Here is a 20,202-nt window from a genome sequence, read left to right on the forward strand (position 1 = left end):
TCTGTTCATTGTTATCACTGTTATTGTTATTGTTTGTTGTGTTGCTGTTGCACTGTTGTATTAAACCTTTCCTTATCTCAGCCCCGGGGTTTTGTATTTCACTCCTTTTGTGGGGGAGGGGTAGCGGCCATGTGGTCTCAGACCCCTGCAGGGGCTAAACCACCACACCCCCGTGTGTTGCAGTCATCCCAGTGCCTAACTACAACAGTGGGGGCTTCTTCCCACAAAGTCATGGCTTCTTCAGGCACAGTCACCTGCTCCAGCGTGGGGTCCTCCACAGGTTACAGGTTGACATCTGTCCCACTGTAGACCTCCATGGGTTGTGGGGGGGGGCAGCCCTGCCATCTCACCACAGGCTGCGGGGGGGGTCTCTGCTCCAGTGCACTTCGCTCCCCTTCTTTCTCCTTGTTCCATTGACCTCAACGTTTGCATAGCTGTCCTCCTCGCAACTCCTTCTTGCAACTCCTCCTCCCAGCTCCAAGTCCTCCTCCCAGATTCCCTTTCTTAAATACGTTATCACAGAGGCACAGCCACTGTCACTAGTTGGTTTGACTTTGCCCAGAGGTGGGTCCGACTTGGAGCCAGGGAAGATTTCAAGCAGCTTCTCACAGGACCCACCAATGTAGTCCCGTCCCCCTCTACCAAAAACCCTCACCACACACAAAACCCTAGCACGATATGCTAAGCAAACACCATCCTAGGTCATAGACCTGCCAATCCACCTGCTTTAGCAGGCAGAGATGATCATGCTTAGCATTGGCTGTGCTTTGGAATGGTGGCTGTTGAGTCCATGTTTTAATGACCACCAGAAACCATTCAAACCTCCTGCAGCATACACATGCTTTTATGTATTTATTAAGAGTTAGTTGAAATCCATTATAGTATTGTAAAGACACTACAGGAATACAAACAGAGAGCAAAAAGAAGAGCACTGTGGAGTCCAGTTAGTGTAGATGTTAACCTTCCCAAGGCCACTCTGAAACTGAATGAGACTCTAACAGGCTTGTGAAAAGCATACTGGCAATCTTTGGCCCAGTCTTTATATACTGCAGGCTAGAAAGAGGGTTTCTGATACAATTCCTTCTGTGTCTCCTTTGAATGTTGTACAAAACCTTTTGTTACATGTTGGAGAAAGGTGCATTGTTCTGAATGTTGAGTCTTTTGTGATGTTTTTGTTATAATAAACTCCAGTTGCTGATTATCATGTAACTGAATGGTCTCTGCATGACAAAGGAAAATAAAAATTGAATGTATCTTAATCCATAATAAAATAGATACACCAGTGAAAATTTCTAATGCAAAAATTACAGTTCAACAATATGCAATTTCTAAAATTTAATATTTCTCCTTAATTCTCAACTATCTATAGTTACTCTTACAAAGTAAGGCATATCAATGGTAAATCACACCCCTCCCACCTTTATTTTTTTTTGTAGAAAACACAAGTGGCCAGAATGGTAACTGCAAAGAACTCAAAAAATCCCTCTTCTCCCCACCTTTTTTTAAATCTTACAGCCTGAACAATACCAGTCTCTGTTCAGTCTTTCCTTTTCCTTTCTATATCTTTTTTAGTCTTTGTCCTTCAATTCCATTACAATTTGTTGTCTCATCTCATATTCAGCTCTCCCCATTCAGTTACTTGTCCCTTGTCCCTTTATGTTTTATCTTTTTCTGATTTGTCCTGCTGTTTTGTTCTTTTGTGATTTCTAATGGAACTTATGGTAGAACATCCTTTGTCAGGTTTTTTATTTGATTCTTATCTAATTATGGATATTATTTTTAAATCTTACATAGAAACATGTTTGGTTAGTTATATTTTATGAACCAAAAGAAAAAAAAATCACTTTGCAGCATGCTGTGTGAACAGAACAAAGGAACAGTTGCAAAGATAAATGTACCAAAGGCTCTTCATAAGCACCACTTTAAAAGTCAGTTTCTCAGATGGCCCAACAGGATGTCCGAACTCAATCAAAACATGTGTCAGGCTGCATGGTTGACATTTCAACACTAAAAAGAGCTTACCCTAGTTTTAACACACAGAAAATGGATTATGTCATGTCACCAATGAAACGGTGCTGAGTGAGAGTTTATTACATGCTATTAAAAATCTGGTAGTGAACTGACTTTCAAAGTCAATACTGATGGGCAAATTAGTAAATCTTAGCCAAAGGCATGGGGGCTAGTGATATAGAAAGAGAATGTTTCTTAACTAGTTCATGTTTCTTATGCCCAAGATTGTTAGAAATAAGATATTTCCATGAGATAAATTTAACCCACTTTCTGTGAGAGGCAATAAATACTACATCTTGAGTAAATCATGGGTTCATAACAACCCATCGCATTGCAGGTGGGAGAAGAGAAACTAATTATGTTTTCTTCTCTTATAGTTCTTCCTTATAAAAGTAATATGCGTGACTGTAGTGATGAAGCACTGAAGGAATGCCTGAACTTTGACAACTTTAAATATTAGAGTTTAATTTCTTTCTGTATAAAACATTTAGTGATGTGAGGGCTCCTTTTGTATTCTAGGCAATTCCCAGACCTTCTGCTCCCCTGTTCATCAGAGCATGGAGGACTGGAGGGGAACACCTGCCTGCTCCTTAAAGCCTTCAGAGGAACTGAGCAGTAGATATGTTGATAGGCTTGTTAATCATTCTGCTCATCATTCTGTCTGTAAGTAGCCTCACATCCATGGTTAGCCACTGATCAGTCCAATAATGATGAATGTCAGCCAAGAGGAAAAACAATAAGAGCATGCTGTATCTCTCACAGACAAATCTCACTGCTGAGATGCTTTGCTGATGCCCTTTCAAAAGCACAACATTCCTCAGGGAAGATTTAAATGTTAAATACAACTAAAATACTCATGGGAATCTTAAACCAAACAAACACCATACATGCAGGTGTCTGTGGTCAGCAGCTTTACCAGATCTGCTTGTGTCTGTGATTTGAAAAACTGGAAGGCATGAAACCAGAAGCTGCTGAAGGCATAGAATCAAAGCAGAGCTACTATTAAAAGAGATTGGAGAAAGAAAGAATAGAAATAAGCTTTTCTTGGTGGAAGCAGTTGTTTCAAATGGGAATTCTCTAGAGACTTTAGCTGTAAATGTTTTATAATGTTATATCTTGGTTTTATTTGGTGGCTGGTTTTCTCCTCCATCTTCCCCATCTGCGTGCGCACACACGCGCGCGCACGCACACACACACACCCATCAGTGCTTGCACTGACATAAACACATGGCAGGAGCTGTTTAAATCAGTTGTTAACAAGGGACCAAATTGCAAATCAAAAAAAGAAGTATGGGGAAGAGATACGTGCTTGTTCTGAAAAACAAGAAAACCAAGCAATCAAAAATCTCCAGGTGTAGAGTCCACCTACACAGATTTGAAGGGTCTGTATGGAAGGTTGCTTTATAAATGTGAAGTGCCTTTAGAATTTGATGTTTCAGCTGTCGTGACTCAGGAAAAGTATGGTCTTTGTCTGCACAAAATATTTGTAATATATAAGCTACTTTAAAACCTGAATGATGAGGATAACCTTTAGATTCAACTCAGCTCTGAACTAAAGATGATGCCACCAGCACTTCTCCCAGTGCATGCTTTGAAAAAACCAACACTGCATTAGAGGGTTCACTTAGAAAAAAGCCACTTTTTTATAACAATGCTTGTTTATGATTAGTCAAGCTATGATTTATATTTACTTCAGTAACAACTATTTGAATCATCCTATTATTCTACAAAGAGGTTTAAAAGAGTCTAATACAATATTTTGCAATTGCTTAAATGGTGTGTTGTACACAATAAGTTCTGATGGAATGTTTTCTGTGCACCTTAATTAACATTTAGATTTGAAATGTGCAGGATGCAGTCTAAAAGATTTTATGCCATTTAAAGGAATATAAAATAAGATTACTAGTGAACTTATACAATTTTTATACCTTATACAACCAGGTTTGAACTTCATCTTTCTGAAAATCATAAAGCACAAAAAAATTTTTGAGCAGTACAGTGGTAAACATAGAGTTCGTTCAGGGTTCCTTTATGATGAGAAAGGACACCTGTTGTCCTTCACAAAACTTATTTCCTGTAAGTAATTTTGGAGAATGTATTTATGGGTAGTACGTGTGGGAAGTTTGGAACCAGTTGTAATTCTCATGTCTGCAAATCTGTGTCCCCTTTCAGACATTTGTGTTTGGCCACTACTTGCATGACAGTAGGAAAAAAAAAAAAAAGTATTAAATGATTCTATATATCTTAACTCTTTTTTAAAATTTGATTTGAATATTCTGCGATTTCCTCTAGTCACTGGCCTCTTCACTTTTAAACCTAACCCAGAAAAGAAATGGGGCATATGCATAAGTCCAGCTGATGGCAAAGACATGATATATCTTTAATAATTAGTGCCTATTTTGACATAGAGCTGCTTGAAACTCAAGTTTTCAATAAGATTTATTTACAATTTAAATGTATTGAAATGCCCCCCAGGTATTTTTCAGCCATTTTAACTATCTCTGATTAAGTGTATGTGATGGAGAAGGGGAGAAAGGGAGTCATTTGTATGTGAGGGCAGTTCCATGGTCCTGTGATATTCTAGGGCAATCCTTGACATGTTACTGGTGTTTACATAACTCTTCAATGTGAGGACTCTGTTTTGTCTGTTGTAATGAAATCAGCACTTTTGAACAGCTCTTGTCTTTCCACAGGGACCAGATAAATATGTACTGTAGATCTGGCTCAGAATTCCTATAACCACAAAATGATTTTGTCCTGGTACAGCTCAGCATGATCGTTCAGTGTGGTTGAAATGACTGACTCTTCTTTTGTTTTTCAGTCTCTGGAGGACGGAGTAAGAAGACTGCATTTTGGCACTTCACTATAAATGCATTCATCCAACAAGCTCCAGACAAAACCAGATTTTTTTTTCCAAATAAATAAAGATTGTAATGGATGTACATTTTCATTATTTCAATAGTATTAATACAATTATTAATATTTAAAATAGCTTAATGGATTTTTTTTAAATTGTATAATAGAAGAATGGTGAATGCAAATATCTGGGATCTTGGAGAACATTAATAACTATTATCATGCAACATATGACCCACCAAGGAATTAATATTGAAAGAGTGTCAACCACATCAAACATGGAGCATGTTAATGGGTTCCCCTCTGAATACAGTAAAACAATACACAGGGATCAGGGAGACTAGAAGATACGTGAAGGGCCATGGCAACAGGAACTTAAGTTTATGCATGGAGCTGTGCATAATTGTAAACAAACGTAAATGAAATTTGAGTTACTTCTATATGAGCTCATCTAAAACAAAACACCTGTCTCAGGAGAAACCTGAGAAGATTTTTATGTCACTTGGAATATATTTATACATACTAATTTAGAGAAAGAAATCATAAACATCTCTGTAAATTTCATACCAGTAACTGCCATTTTCCTTTCTAAACTATTCAAAAGAAATAAATTATTTCCTAAATGTATGTACAAAATATTCTGGGAATTTAATGATCAGCTGGAACTGAAACAATGGAGAACTGCAATTTCCAGTTTTAATTGAAAATCTTTTAATTTATTTTAAAGTAAAAGCATTCTATTGTTGTTTACACTTTATGTTTACAATTTGAGTAGCATGCTCTTTTCTGACACTATAACATTTTAGAGTCAGATGAAAGTAATTCAGACACTTCTGTGTAAACCTGAGGTCAGGTGTGTGTTCAGCACAGATGTTTTTTTCCAACAGAGAACTTCCCAACATCTTCCTCCTTCATTCCCACTCTGGAGCTACAAACAAGTCGCCTCTTCATCATATTCACAGGAAGAGGCTTGTCAGGTCAGGGTTTCTGTGATGTCTGCTTTCCTTCCTCAATATGTTCAATTCTTTACACAAAATGCTTTCGGGGATCCATGGCGCTGTACTTGATCCTTTTTTTTTTTTTTCTCCTAAGTGTCCCCAGAATCAGGCTTTTACTGTTAGGAGTTTAAACGTTTTCTTCTCCAAAAGGAAACTGGCAGAAATGGCATCCTATGGAGACATCATCCACAATATAATTTGTCTTGAGCATAGTAAGATTTGATGACTAGAGCCTTATAATTAACTTCTAATTAATATGTTAGGAATGAAGTCAAGTAGAGTCACTGTAGGCACCCTACATAGTCAGTGGACAGAAAGAGGGGAAATATATGAGCATGATTCTCCCCTATGGTGGGAGGATTAGGAATGGGCTTGGTCTTCTGTCTTCAGTGCTTCACAGAAAGTGCTAGCATCAGGTACATTTAATCTAGTCTAATACTCCAGAAGTATTCTCAGTCTTATTACCAGGGATAACTAATTTCAGTGCTAGAAAATTATGAATTGTCTCTGCATTAAACAACACATTTCTATGAGAACATTTGATTTGCTGTGCTAGGCAATACGGATGCCAGTTTCTTTTAAGCTGAATATATTATGGGTAATTAAACTAATGAAAGTTAATTTGGTATAACATGAAGCCAACTTGATAATAAAAGAACTCATTTATTTCAAAGCTTGCAATTCCAAAGAAGGGATGAAATATGCTTTTAATAAAACCCAATATCTCAATTAAAGTGCTCAAATACTGTAGTCATGCACCTCTTAAAAATTCTAAGCATTTTAGTATGGATGGTGTCTGTACTTAATTTTTCTGCCCTGTGTGGTCTCTTCTCCACTCTTCCAGCCTCACTTTTCCTGATTTATGACGTCCATCATGGCCTTGTCATCAATTCTGAATTAGGTCAGCTGTCAAATGTCCTATGGTCTCCCAGAATAGTGTGTCTCCTTTCTTGAGAAAGGCAGGCCTATGGCATCAAAGAGGGAAGGAAAGGATGAAATCATATTCATTTGTTTGTATGTTTGCCTATTGGAGGTTTTATCTTAGGGTAGGAATAGGCCAGAAGTATTTTTGGATGTCAGAATGCAGAATTGATTGTCTTTGAAGAAATAGGAAACTGAAGGTGAACATTCAAAATAAGTGTGGCCAGCAGGTCAAAGGAGTGATTCTCCCCATTCTACTCTGCTCTTGTGAGACTCCATGTGGAATACTCTATTCAGTTCTGGGGCCCCCAGTGTAAGAGACCTGCTTGAGAAGGTCCAGAGGAGGCCACAAAGATGATCAGGTGGCTGAAGCACCTCCCTTATGAGGACAGGCTGAGAGAGTTGGGGTTGTTCAGTGTGGAGAAGACAAGGTTCTGGGGCGACCTTATAGCGGCCTTCTGTACTTAAAGGGGGCCTACAGAAAAGATGGGGAGGGACTCTTTAGCAGGGAACATAGTGGTAGGATGAGGGATGATGGTTTTAAACTGAAAGAGGGTAGTTTTAGATTAGATATTAAGAAGAAATTCTTCACTGTGAGAGTGGTGAGACACTGGAACAGGTTGCCCAGAGAAGTTGTGGCTGCCCCCTCCCTGGAAATGTTCAAGGCCAGGTTGGATGGGGCTTTGAGCAACCTCATCTAGTGGAAGGTGTCCCTGCCTATGGCAGAAGGGTTGGAACTAGATGATCTTTAAGGTCCTTTCCAACCCAGACCATTCCATGATGCTATGATTCCCAGGCAGGAGAGGACCAAGGGGAGGCTGCTATGGCAAACAGTATGAGTACAGGACTGTGGTGTCAACATGGAAGAAAAGGAGAGCTTAGCACAAGGCTAGAGCCAAGGAAGCATGGAGCAGCTGGCTCATGGTTGAGCTTGCCCTCTGACAAACATAGGATTTTAAGAAGGGATTCTAACTTGTCTAAATGTTCATTCACTGTTTGCCTGGCTGCTGGGTGACAGATTGAGTGTGTGAATGAGGAAAGACACAGCAGGACATTCCATTGGATTCAGTCACTACAAATGCAGTATCACAGGGTGGCAAAAGGCTTTTAGAAGAGGATCTGCTTGAATATGTTGCCCTGATCCCATTTCAATTTCCATTTCCATCAAGTAGGAGGCCTGAGAGCTAAAGAAAGCCAGATTTCACTAGAACAGAAACCACTGCAACAGGGGAGGAGTGGGTGTCCTGATATTGCCAGAGCAGTGAGATCAGCATTACTAGCCCAACTAAATGAACAAGGTAATGGAGGAGCAGAAATGGAGGTGGGGATGACACAAAAGGTTTGTGATGGGTTTGTTTGTTAACATCTTATGACCAGATATTAACTTGAGCAGTAGGTGTTAAATTAGCTTATAACCCCTCAGCGTTTAAGAGAAGGTTGGGAAATATTTAAGTAGAGGAAATATATGTACAGGGTCACACTGCTGAAATATTTATTTACTTTTATATCTGGCAAAATTCCCAATTAAGTTAGCAAGTTTTGTTTCAGGATTATTAAATAATTGCTTCTAACACAAATGCATTTTACATGGTAATTATTTTTGAACTGTTGTAGGTGTAACTGTTAATGAAACTGTCTTTTGTCTTTGCAGCAGAGAAGGCAAAGGCTCTGTAGCCGCCTTCTCTCTGCTTCCCCACGAGTTTGCTATTTAAGAGCTTGCCAAGTCAAACAAATTTAATTGCAGTGCCTTTTTCTTTCTTATTTCATGCTAAGCATGGGCTCACAAAACAGTGCAGAGCTATAAGACAAGAAATCCTGTGTGTCTCTGTTTCCCTCTATGACTCGAGGGAAATGTGATAAATCCCCAGTTCACCTTTGCACCCAGGCAATGAGGATAATAGTTTTTATCCACCTGTCTTTCAGGGCTGTAATGTGAAGTAATTCAGTGTGGACAGTTTTTTCAGTTTGGAAAATTTGGGATTAATTCTTACCCCCTTACTTCTATTGAGGGTCTTCCTCCTTTGCAGGCACTCCCACTAAAAGAAAAGGGGCTACACATAAGAAAAGCAGATTATGGGGAGCTCTCCAAAAGCTATGTGTTTTATTAATAACTACAACTACAATGTTTGGTCTTGCTAAAAGAAAGGAAATTGAAGCTTCTTGGGCTTGAATTTTTCTTTATAGTCTCCTTGTGATTTTGAACATTGCTCCTCAGAGAATTAGAAGTTTTATATGGCAGGCTAGCTTTTGAAATATGCAGAACATAAACAAGTACCCAAATTGTCCAGTATGAGCCCTCCAAACTAAGAAGTTGAAACATGCAATTTTCATAGCTCCCTCTTCACTGGCATTGGACAGCACTGACAAATCTGCAGCCTCAGACATACTCTACTCTAGAGCAGGGACTGTGGGAGCATCACCAGTCACATCCTCAGACTGTCTAGGTACTCACATTGCATTGGTACTCCAAGTGCAAACTTGCCATTGCAATGCAGCTTTGTCAGCCCTTCCTCTCTTCCACAGTCTACAGTGAACAAACATACCTGTGTTGCAATATGAGCACAACCCTTCCCAAAATATGTGCATTGTAACTTTTTTTTCTGCTGGTTGACACACAGTGCTATGTCAGCACCCAGCATATGATGTGCGTATCCTGTGATTCAGACAGAAAAAACTGTTTTGATCTCGTTCCCAGCTGTTGTATAAATTGGCTACTCCTGGAATATAATGGGATTAGTTTATGTTTCGTATCATTTAACATACTGGAATTACTACCAGAAATAACTATCATAATAACTTCAAAGTAATGATAGCCATTCTTGCTTCTGTGGAAAAAGGGCTGCCAAAAAATTCACAGAAGAGTTTCATGCCCTGCGCTTATGCCCACTGAATGTATCAAGTACACAAAAACTTTGATTCCTAGTTAGTATCAGAGTAGCACTTAAGGCTTTGAACGTGGACATGCTCTGAGTATTGGGATGTCTGTTACATAAGTGCAGTGTTTGCAGTTGTGATGAGACAAAAAAACTCTCTTTATATATCATAAAATGTTATATCCTTGCAAGCCCTGAAGAAAAGTGAAAGCTAATAATCCCAAACCAACAAAACCTGCATTCTAGTCGTCAAGTTATACGCATTATTGATAGCCATGCCAACAAAATGCTAAGAGGCTTGCAGATTTCCTGATCAGCAATGTAGAGCTATAACTGAGCTAACCAAATAATCCATTCAATTGAAACAATAAGGAAAATAAGAGAAAATTCTGCTCCCCTCACTTTTTTTAAAATGGCCCTTGAGTCTTCCACAGACAGACTTCTGTGCTGTTCCCATTAAGTCACCTGAAGTTCCCAACAGCTTTCAAACTGTATATCACTTATTGTGGAATAGCTAAATGCACCCACAGAGGCTCATTCTCATGACATGGACTGTCTGTTGAAATGACTGAATTGCAGATCTGCTTCAGCATAGCACAGCATGCTACCTGGGTGCACGCACAGCGATTCAATCAACGTCCTTCCAGAATTTTCCCTTCTGCAGCTTGTGCTCTCCTCCCTCCCCCCCCAAATCCATGTGCACTGAATAGTCAAATCATGGGACTGGTCATTGAAAATACTGTTCTGCCTGACTGAATGAGAATTTCAGTAAAAGCAAACCTCTCCCAAAATACCGAACAAACATTTTTATCTAAAAGCATCACTGTGTCACTCTCAAAAAATTGACCAGTTCTTCTAATATTTTCTGAAGTTATGGCTAAACTTTCAAAATTTTACAGACTGAATGTATCCATTATCCCTTTTGAAGACCTCCTTAGCAGGTGATTTAAACTCATGTATACATTCCACTGTACAGTCTTAAATAGAACAATTACAGAAACAACCACAATAACCGTAACGGTTTGCCTACATTTTTGAAAGGGAAATCACAAGATGGTTATTCATTTGTATTTGTTTTGAAGTGCTTGAAGATTATATCTGGGTGCTTATAATGATATTGTTTTCTTAAATTCTTGACTATTTCTTTCCAAGCCTATTATCTTATGTAAATACTGTTCTGTCAATTGATGATCTTTAACAACATGTGCTTAGGATTTTAGGCTACTCTCCTATCAAGCATATGCCTGTGAGGAACTTCACAATAAGCAATCTCTGCAGAGAGAGAAATCCTGAAAATCATGAAGCCTGGTCTGGACTCGTTCACTTAAACTGTTGTGATTTTGTTCTTAACTGTGAATCAACACATTAAGTCAAATCCTCTTTCATAATTTCAAGAACGGCAATCATTACACTGGCTTCTAAGTGAATCACAGATTCCCCTATAAAAACCCCTTATTTTAACTCAATTTATATTTTAATATTAAAATAAGTATGCTCACTAAGTAGATGTAACATTACTATCCTGGTTTGCAAAAACCAGCTGTATTTTTTTTATGTATCGTTGGCCCAGTTTTAAACTGCTGTAACTTGGCATTAACCCACTGGATCAGACAGTTGAGATCTGTCTTGATAATTTGATTTTTGTCAGCTATTTCTGCTATATTTAAAGTCTTTTTAAACTTCTGTTGCCATGCCAAAAAGTAAGAGGCTTCCTGCTTCCCGCTTCCCTAGATACTTTTTAGGTGTTATTTAGATCATGTCACTCAGAAATAAAAAATTATCCATGGTATTTCTTCTGCATTGGCACAGATTTATTTTTTCTCTAACTGAAAGCAGCTGAAACAGTATTGAAAACGCAGTGGCAGTCACAGGAAAGAAGTGCTACAGAATGACCAGCCACATACATATTTCATAAAATCTCTCATCTAGTCCTTCAAGCCTTACAAAGTCAGGGTTCAGCTGAATATCAGTTTGTCTCCTCCTTTTAAGCTCAGGTGTATGTTTTCATTTGGAAGTAATGAAACCATAGCACTGTTTTTTTCCAACTAGTGATAAATTTCAGACATTTCAGGTAGAATTGCAAACAGATGGACTAGCCTGATGTCCTAGCAGTGGTGTATCCTGCTATGCAAGTTCTTCTCTCGGGGTGAAATTCAGGCCTGTGCAGAGGGACCAGGCTAGCAAGTAGCACTAAGCCTTCAGTTAAACCAAGGACGTAAGCCTTTTTCTGACTCACTGCACAGCAGGCTACATTTCATTCTGTTACCTGGGTTCACCTCCTTCTCCAAAACTAACTTGCATTTAAAAGTATGTTATCCTGAGCAGTCCCACCAAGGACAGAGCATCAGACAGATGGCAGCCTGGCCCTGGGAGATTAGGGTATAGCTGGAGAGAGAAAAGACAGACAAATGAAGACGAAAATGCTACAAGGGAAGAACTCACTAAATGTCTGTGTGGCACCTTGCACAATGGGGCCTTGATCTTTTCTCCAGTATAGATATTATAGGCACGTGAAATTTTTCTAACATTCTGCACAAATTCTGTCTGATGCAGGTGTTGTTCATAGCATTGTTGCTTTCTTTAACATTAATCCTTCCTTGTATTTAGTATCTTCTTTTTTTGTGTGTCCCTTTTTATGTTCGAGTTTTGAAGAACACCTTGAACTATAACTGAAGCTCATTCCAGATCTCTAGAGCCTGTCCACACTCTTAATGAAATAAAATTGCTGTTGGTGGGATATGTGAAATGAATTGGAATAATTTAGTCTCCCCAGTGCATGTGTGCATGTTTCAGTAGACATTTAAATTTTCCCCAAAAGGCATTTTTTTCTAAAAAAGATGTTTTTTCATAGGGGTTGCACTGGAAACTATGCACCCTGTGCTCTGCTAGCAACTACCTTTTGATGAACACATAATTCACATAAACTATATTCCTATTCTTTGAGCAAATCTGATGTAATAGACAATAAACCCCTGTTGTTTAGACAGCCTGTTTAACCTTGGTACTTGGTTTCATGGGCCATTAAGTTCCTAGGTAATGATTGCAATTCTTCATCTACTAGCACTCATGATGTTGTAAATACAGTTGAGTTAATAAGTCAAAATTTCCCCCTTTTTTCATTCCCTTCTAAACACTTGGTACAGACAACAGTTATGGCTCTTTGCTGGGTCTGTATGTAGCATTGTGTCATATCTCTTTTGCATGTACTTTAGCACAGCACATGAGTAGAGGGGCACTGGAAGGGCCTATAGTAAGTGTTTAATTATTGACATAATCAGACTGTTTAATTCTTAAAAAAAATCCAATGAAGCAAATAAAAAACCTACAACAATGGGTTAAGAAAATTGATCTTGCTATATGGTAAATTTACTTTCATTGCAAGTATATGAAAGCTGCTTCACCTTTCTGATATAGAACCTTAAAACTGAAATGAAGCACTAATATTTTGGAAGAAGGCAGCAATTTTGTTTAATCAATCTTGTTTTGTTTTGTCTGGGATTTGGAACCTAGATTTATCTAGAGATAATGTAATCTATTGCTTGAATATGTATGTTTTAAAAGTAATAACTTCTATCAGCCTTATGCATCCCAGTTAGTCAGCCCTGGTACAGATTTATTCAGTTAAAACAGGTGAAAAGAAATTGTAATATACTTAAATTATTATCATCCTCTCTTTTGTTATGGGTATTTCCAAGAAAAACTACTTTATTTAGATATCTAAATGAGCTGTTCAAACAGCATTCTTGGTAATTCCTGTGTCTATAAAAAAATGGAGCCCCATGAGATCATACAGTTGACAGTGGACACTTGTGCTTCTAGAAAATTATACAAATTATACCTGAGACAGGCAGCAACCTTTTTGTGTGCTCTTCTCTGTTTTTATCCAAACATTTGCATAATCTGAAACTTCAGCATAGCATGTCTTCCAAAAAGCTAGAACTTGCTTATGTGCTAAGAAATTTAGGCAATAATGTGAAACAGAAACACTGAGTGGCTCTTTCTGTAGTAGATTACAATGCACTGGTGGATCTAAATTCCTAGTCCTGAATTATCAGTCTGATGAATATGATCGACATTCAATGAAGTTATAATTCATACCACCTTTTGAAAAGAAAATGCTGGCGCACACTAGAGCTTCTTGCAGTAAGATACTGCTTAAGCAATATAGTCTTTAAAAGCACATATTATCAGATAATTATTCATGTTAAGTATCCTGAAGTGAGGCCAAAGGCACTCGATGTCTAAACAAGGTCAATTTCAGATAATATTCCCTATTAACCATACAAGAGAGCTGCGTAATAGCTCTGCCTATTAGCTGCCAACACAGTAAAGATTCACCTGCCTCCTTTGCCTGCAACCCAAGGAGAGAGGAGACTGACAAAGATGTGAAATGGTGAGCTGGTTATATCACTACGTATATAAACTATCCCACTTATAGAACTGTTATAATAAATATAAATTCCCACTTATAGAACAACTTTTAACTTGGGATATAGTTCACAACAGGATGTATTACAGGAAAATTAGTCTCAGTTATTTAGAGGAAATTCAGATGCTGAAGAATGGTTTTGTACAGAGTATCATGACTTAATAATGGGGAGAATAAGCAGCAGGACAAATTTTATCCTATTATTCGTGTTACTAACATCTAGAGCAAAACAAAAAGTTGAAGGGGCATTTCTATCCTATAACTGACTTCTAACACTAGTTGGAGTTACATAGTTACCCCTATATAGTGGCTTCCAACACTGCACCTGTGCCTAAACTTTTCCTGTCAACTTTGCGATTTTGCAGTCACATTCTCATATATATATATTTAAAAAAGCATATATATGAAAGAGAGATTTTAATTATGTCCCCTGCTGTTACAACCACACAAAGAAAGAGAAGTTTCAGTACCGTTATATGACAGAAAAAATAAAACTAAATAAATATTAAAAAATGCTAATGAAAACATTAAATTAAGCAGCATCACCCCAAAGTAATGTTTTGTTTGGATTTTGAGAAACATGCCTTTTTTTTTTTTTTTTTTTTTTTTTTTTTGTGGGAAAGAGAGGCAAGGAGTGCAAAAAGTTTTTCAGCTAGGACATCATATGGCAAACTTCTGAACACATCCACAGTCCATCACCATGGGATAAATTATTCTCAGGAACAAGCCACCCTAGAATTGATTGTGTCAGTGACACTTGTTTTTTTACTTCAAGACAGACCTGAAATATGGTGATATTGTCATGGAGTGCCCATGTATGTGAACACTGAGTTATTAGTTATGAGTAAGTGTTGATTGTGCTTTTTGGAGTGTGTTCTCATAAAAGGAGTTGGTGATCTGACATACTGATGATTTTAGTTTTAAGTTGCTAAAAACAGCTGCAGCCTATTACCCTGGGCCACAGCCAACAAGTGGCACAGTACTTGCTATATATGTACCACTGAGGAAAAATTGAATGACTTAGGTAATAAAAACAACTCATTGAGTCAAAAAAACCCCAAAACCTAAAAAATGCTTCTCTGTGAAATCATCTGACATTTTTTCCTTGGGCTTTAGAAACTACAGGAAGTCATGAATGAGATCTGTAAAAGGTCATATTTAATTTACTTTCACTGTTATGCAAAGTGGTGTGGTTTAAGCCTAGAGGGCAACTAAGCACCAGCAGTCACTTGCTCACTCTTTCCCCCTCAGATAAGAGGAGGAGAAAATGCAACAAAAAAGCTTGGAGATTGAGACAAGGACAGGGAGGGATGACTCACCAAATATGATCACAAACTAAAGACAGATTCGATTGGGAAAGAAAACAAATATCAATTTAATTTGAACGCCACCAACACTAATTTACCAATCAGAGTAGGACAGTAAGAAATACAACCACATCTTAAAAACACCTTCCCTCCACCCCTCGCTTATTACCAGGCTCAGCTTTACTACCCAGTGGCACAGGGATGCAGGGGATTGGGGTTGCAGTCAGTTATCACCTGTTGTCTCTGCCACTTCTTCTTCCTCAGGGGGAGGACTCCTCACACTCTTCCCCTGCTCCATCATGGGGTCCCTTCCACAGGAGACAGTCCTCCATGAACCTTCTCTGATGTGAGTCCTTCCCATGGGCTGCAGCTCTTCATGAATTGCTCCAGTGTGGGTCCCTGCCACATGCTGAAGTCCTCCCAGCAACAGACTGCTCTAGCATGGGCTTCCCTCAGTCCCAGCTTTCTCTGGGTGCAGCCACCTGATCTGGCATGGGGTCCTCCATGGGCTGCAGATGGACATCTTCTCCACCATTGACTTCCATGAGCTGCAGGGGGACAACCTGCCCTCTCACCATGGGCTGCAGGGGAGTGCCTGCCCCAAATTCTCCTCCTCCTTTCTTCCACTGACCTCGGTGTTTACATAGGTATCTCCCTCACCACTCTTCCTCCTCTCAGTTTCCCGTTCTTAAATACATTATCACAGAGGCACAGCCACTATCGCTAATTAGCTCAGCCTTGGCCAGAGGTGGGTCCGACTTGGAGGCAGGAGAGCTTCAAGAAGCTTCTCACAGGAGCCACCTCTATAGCCCCCTCTCTTGCTACCAAAGTCCCGCCACATGCAAACCCAGCACAAAAGGTATGACCTTGTGTTTTCAGAGCAGTTCATCAGTCTCCAGAGAGAGGTTAAACAAAGAGGAAACTTACCTCTGGCATCTAAATCAAGCAGTTTAGATTTTAGACCATCACACTTAACTTAGCTGCAGTACACTTAACAAGATTAATATGCAGGGTCTCCTCCCATGGCTATTCAAAGTGGAGGAAGAAAAGGGTAAAGGAGGGAATGAACTAAAATCATTAGGGCCTTCAAGAATGAAAGGCAAGAATTCCAAGTAAGCAAGTATTTCCTAGTATGTCAATCCACTTTTAAAACTAGTGAAATGACATATTTATTAGCAATATCAGAAAATTTTTTGGAAAGGACTTAGCAGTTGGAAGTAATTTTCTTCCTTAGGGCATCTTACAGCATGCTTACTTTGAACTCAGGGCAATCAATAATAAGAAACTATGGTTGACAAAAGCCCCATCTTTCCATGCCTGGTCCTAGACAGTGTTTTTCAAACAACTTAGCCAGTTTCTGTAATTACCATTATATATTGATTTCTAAAGTACTCTCTGAGTATATCAGTGCACTTGAGCAGAGTGAACATCAGGCAGGACAAACAGTATGAAATAAATAAAAAATAAAGGAAAAAGAAATTTTTTCAAAAACTGACTGCAGATGAGAATAAAACACATGGTATAAAGATCAAATGGATGGGAAACACACTACCTTTGAGGCAGAGGTATGAGCATTAGCCTGGATATCATACACATGGGATAAAAGGCAAAGGATCCAGCTCATAGTAGAATGCTTGGGCTGAAGTTTAACAAAATGAGGAAGGTAAGACAAAGACGTGCTGTACTCAAGTCTAATACAGTCTTTTGTTCTGAAAACTCCTATAGGGAACAGTCATAAGTCCAAAATTCATGGTACGTGTGTTCACGTTGGGAATGAGACTGGTGAAAGCATCCATATACTGTAAAAACATACAAAATGTCCTGCTGAGTCAGACCAATAGTCCACTTAATCCAGGAGTCTGTCTCCAACAAACAGCAAGAGGGGGTTGTTTTCCTGTCGTTCTCTTCTAGCATTCACAATTGTTATATTAGGAATATTTGAGAATGCTGTTCTCCTTAATCCTTTTCATGACTTCTTATAGACTTGCTGTCCATGAATTGATCTAATCCTTTTCTGAACCTACTGATAAAAATATCTGCCTCTGCAACCCCCTGTGGCAGTATGTTCCAGGAAATCTCTCTTTTCTCTGCAAAAAAGAAAGTACTTAATTTGGTGGTTTAAACCAATCTTTTAGTATTTTCATTGAGTGTCCCCTTAATTCTGGTATTACAAGGTTCAATGAGCAAAAGCCCCATGTTCACTTCCAAACCTAAATCTGGGAATTCATTCTTTACAGCAAAAAGAAAAAAAAAAAAAACCACCTCTTCTACTTCATCACTTCGGATAAGATGGACAGCTGAGAAAATGACTGTGGCCACTCACAAGAAGTTAATAAGAGTAGCACTTTCAGGGGGCTCCAGAATTTATTACTAAAAGGCATCCAATGTAGCTGAAAAGTGATTGTCAATATAATAGCCAAGTAAAACTTGTCACTTCTTCCCAGTTTGGGAGGCAAGCTAGGTTGAATATGGACCATGAGCCTTAGGTAAAGAACAGACACAGCACAAGTGGTGTGATGATATTCAGTCTTGGGCTTTCAGTTTGAAAAAGTAGCAAATAGTGAAACCACACAGGCATCTGAGACCTTTCAATACTGCCATGCAAGAATGAAAGATTGTAATATGTGAAGAAACTGGCCATATAAGGCACAAATAACCACCATTTCCATGTTTGAATGTTGTAGTGTCATCACAGAATCATAGAATCACAGAATGGTTTCGGATGGAAGGGACCTTAAAAATCATCTAGTTCCAACCCCCCTGCCATGGGCAGGGACACTTTCCACTAGACCAGGTTGCTCAAAGCCCCGTCCAACCTGGCCTTGAACACTTCCAGGGAGGGGGCAGCCACAGCTTCTATGGACAATCTGTTCCAGCCTCACCACCCTCACAGTGAAGAATTCCTTCCTTACACCTAATCTAAATCGACACTCTTTCAGTTTAAAACTGCTACCCCTTGTCCTATCCCTACACTCCCTGATTAAGAGTCCCTCCCCATCTTTTCTGTAGGCCCCTTTTAAGTGCTGGAAAGCCATTATAAGGTCTCCCTGGAGCCTCCTCTTCTCCAGGGAGAGAAACCCAAACTCAGCCTGTCCTCACAGGGGAGGTGCCCTAGACCCCTGATTATCTTCATGGCCTCCTCTGAACCTGCTCGAGCAGGTCCATGTCTTTCTTACAGTGGGGCCCCAGAGCTGGACACAGCACTCCACATGGGGTTTCACCAGTGCGGAGTAGAGGGGGAGAATCACCTCCCTCGACCTGCTTCCCGTACTTCTCTTGATGCAGCCCAGGATACCCTATTCTGAGATACCCACGTGTGGGAGGGCAGGCTGCCACTCTGAGGAACAATGTCATGCATTTTGGTATGTGCCAAATTATCTATGAGGTAGTCATTGCAGTTGTGCTAGCTTAATCCAGGAATACATTTTACCTTCTCTTTAATCTCATTTTGGATATAGAACATATTTGAGCTGATTACCAGTACTTTTATAAGGCTAAGCAACTCATGTGATGAATGCCCTCCCATGCATGCAGATAAGACAGCAAACACTCTGTTATAAAATTTGAACTAAATCCTGCCCCACTTTCTACTTGTGAGAGCTGAGAGTCATGTAGATTGAATTCTTCTGGTGATCAGTGTCCATTGACAGAAAGGAGGAGTAGGTGAGACGAAGCAGGACATCAGCTTTCTGTTCAGTCATACAAAGTAGGTCCCATCCCAGAGACAGAAAATGCGTGTTTATTTCATTACAACTATCTCAACTCACCACTAGGCCACCTCCTGATGCATTTCATATCCTAAATTACTAAGGAAAATGTTGATCTTGTTTTTTCTGCAAGGGTAGAATTTTCTGCAAGGGCAGAGCATTGCCTTTCAGTGTGAGAGAATACCAGATGTTTTGTCAATATAAACCAGGCAAAGTAGTACTTCTTCATGTCTTTTGGTTTTGTTCAACTTTATAACTAAACTAGCTCTTTTTCAAAACAGGTCAGTGTGTGATTAGGTAGTTGACAGTACATTTATGTTGGCAGAAAAGTTTGTACGTAATCGCATCTGGTTTATTTTATTAGTGATCAATTTCTTCAAAATATTCCTGATCCAATTATGTAATTTCTTACAGATGCTGTTTTACAACCATGAGTCTGATTCACCACTGCATCACTCCCTTTTTATACCAGTACCAGTCTAGCTGATGGATTTTCAGAAGCGTTATATCGGCATAAAACTATGACGATGGTGTTGTGAATCGGGCCAAAACAAGGGCATATACTCCAGGCTGAAAAATTATTTGAAGGAAACTAATTGTTAGAAACCTTGACAAGCCCATAGTACATCTAGATGATTTTCTATTATCTCTTGCTCAGTGAAAGTGTTTCCTGGGTCCTGCAGCTTTGCAGGCCCACTGAAACTACAGCTGCAATTCCCAGCACATGAGTTTCTCCCACCCACACCCCCTCCAACTTGGCTCATTTTTAGCCTTTTGACAGGAAGGGCTGAAAGAATGAATCTTAATAAGGTTTTTCTTAAAAAGGTTGTGTAAACTCAGAACAACCATGCTGAACTACTTCAGTTGAGGGTCTGGCCTTTCCCAAAAATTTTTGTAACTACAGTGCCCAAAGCAAAATCATTTTACTAGATACTACACAGGGCTGGCATCCTATCTTGTATTTGCAGAGAGTATAGCGCTGGTCTGGGATATCAGATTTCACTTATCATTATTTCTGCATGTGCTCTGGTCGTTGGGGGTCAGGAATCCCCTGCCTGATGTACGTGCAGGCTGAGAGGAGACCTCCACCCTGCAGGACAC

This window comes from Strix aluco, chromosome 2 (genome assembly GCF_031877795.1).
Source record: "Strix aluco isolate bStrAlu1 chromosome 2, bStrAlu1.hap1, whole genome shotgun sequence".
Lineage (NCBI taxonomy): Eukaryota > Metazoa > Chordata > Aves > Strigiformes > Strigidae > Strix > Strix aluco.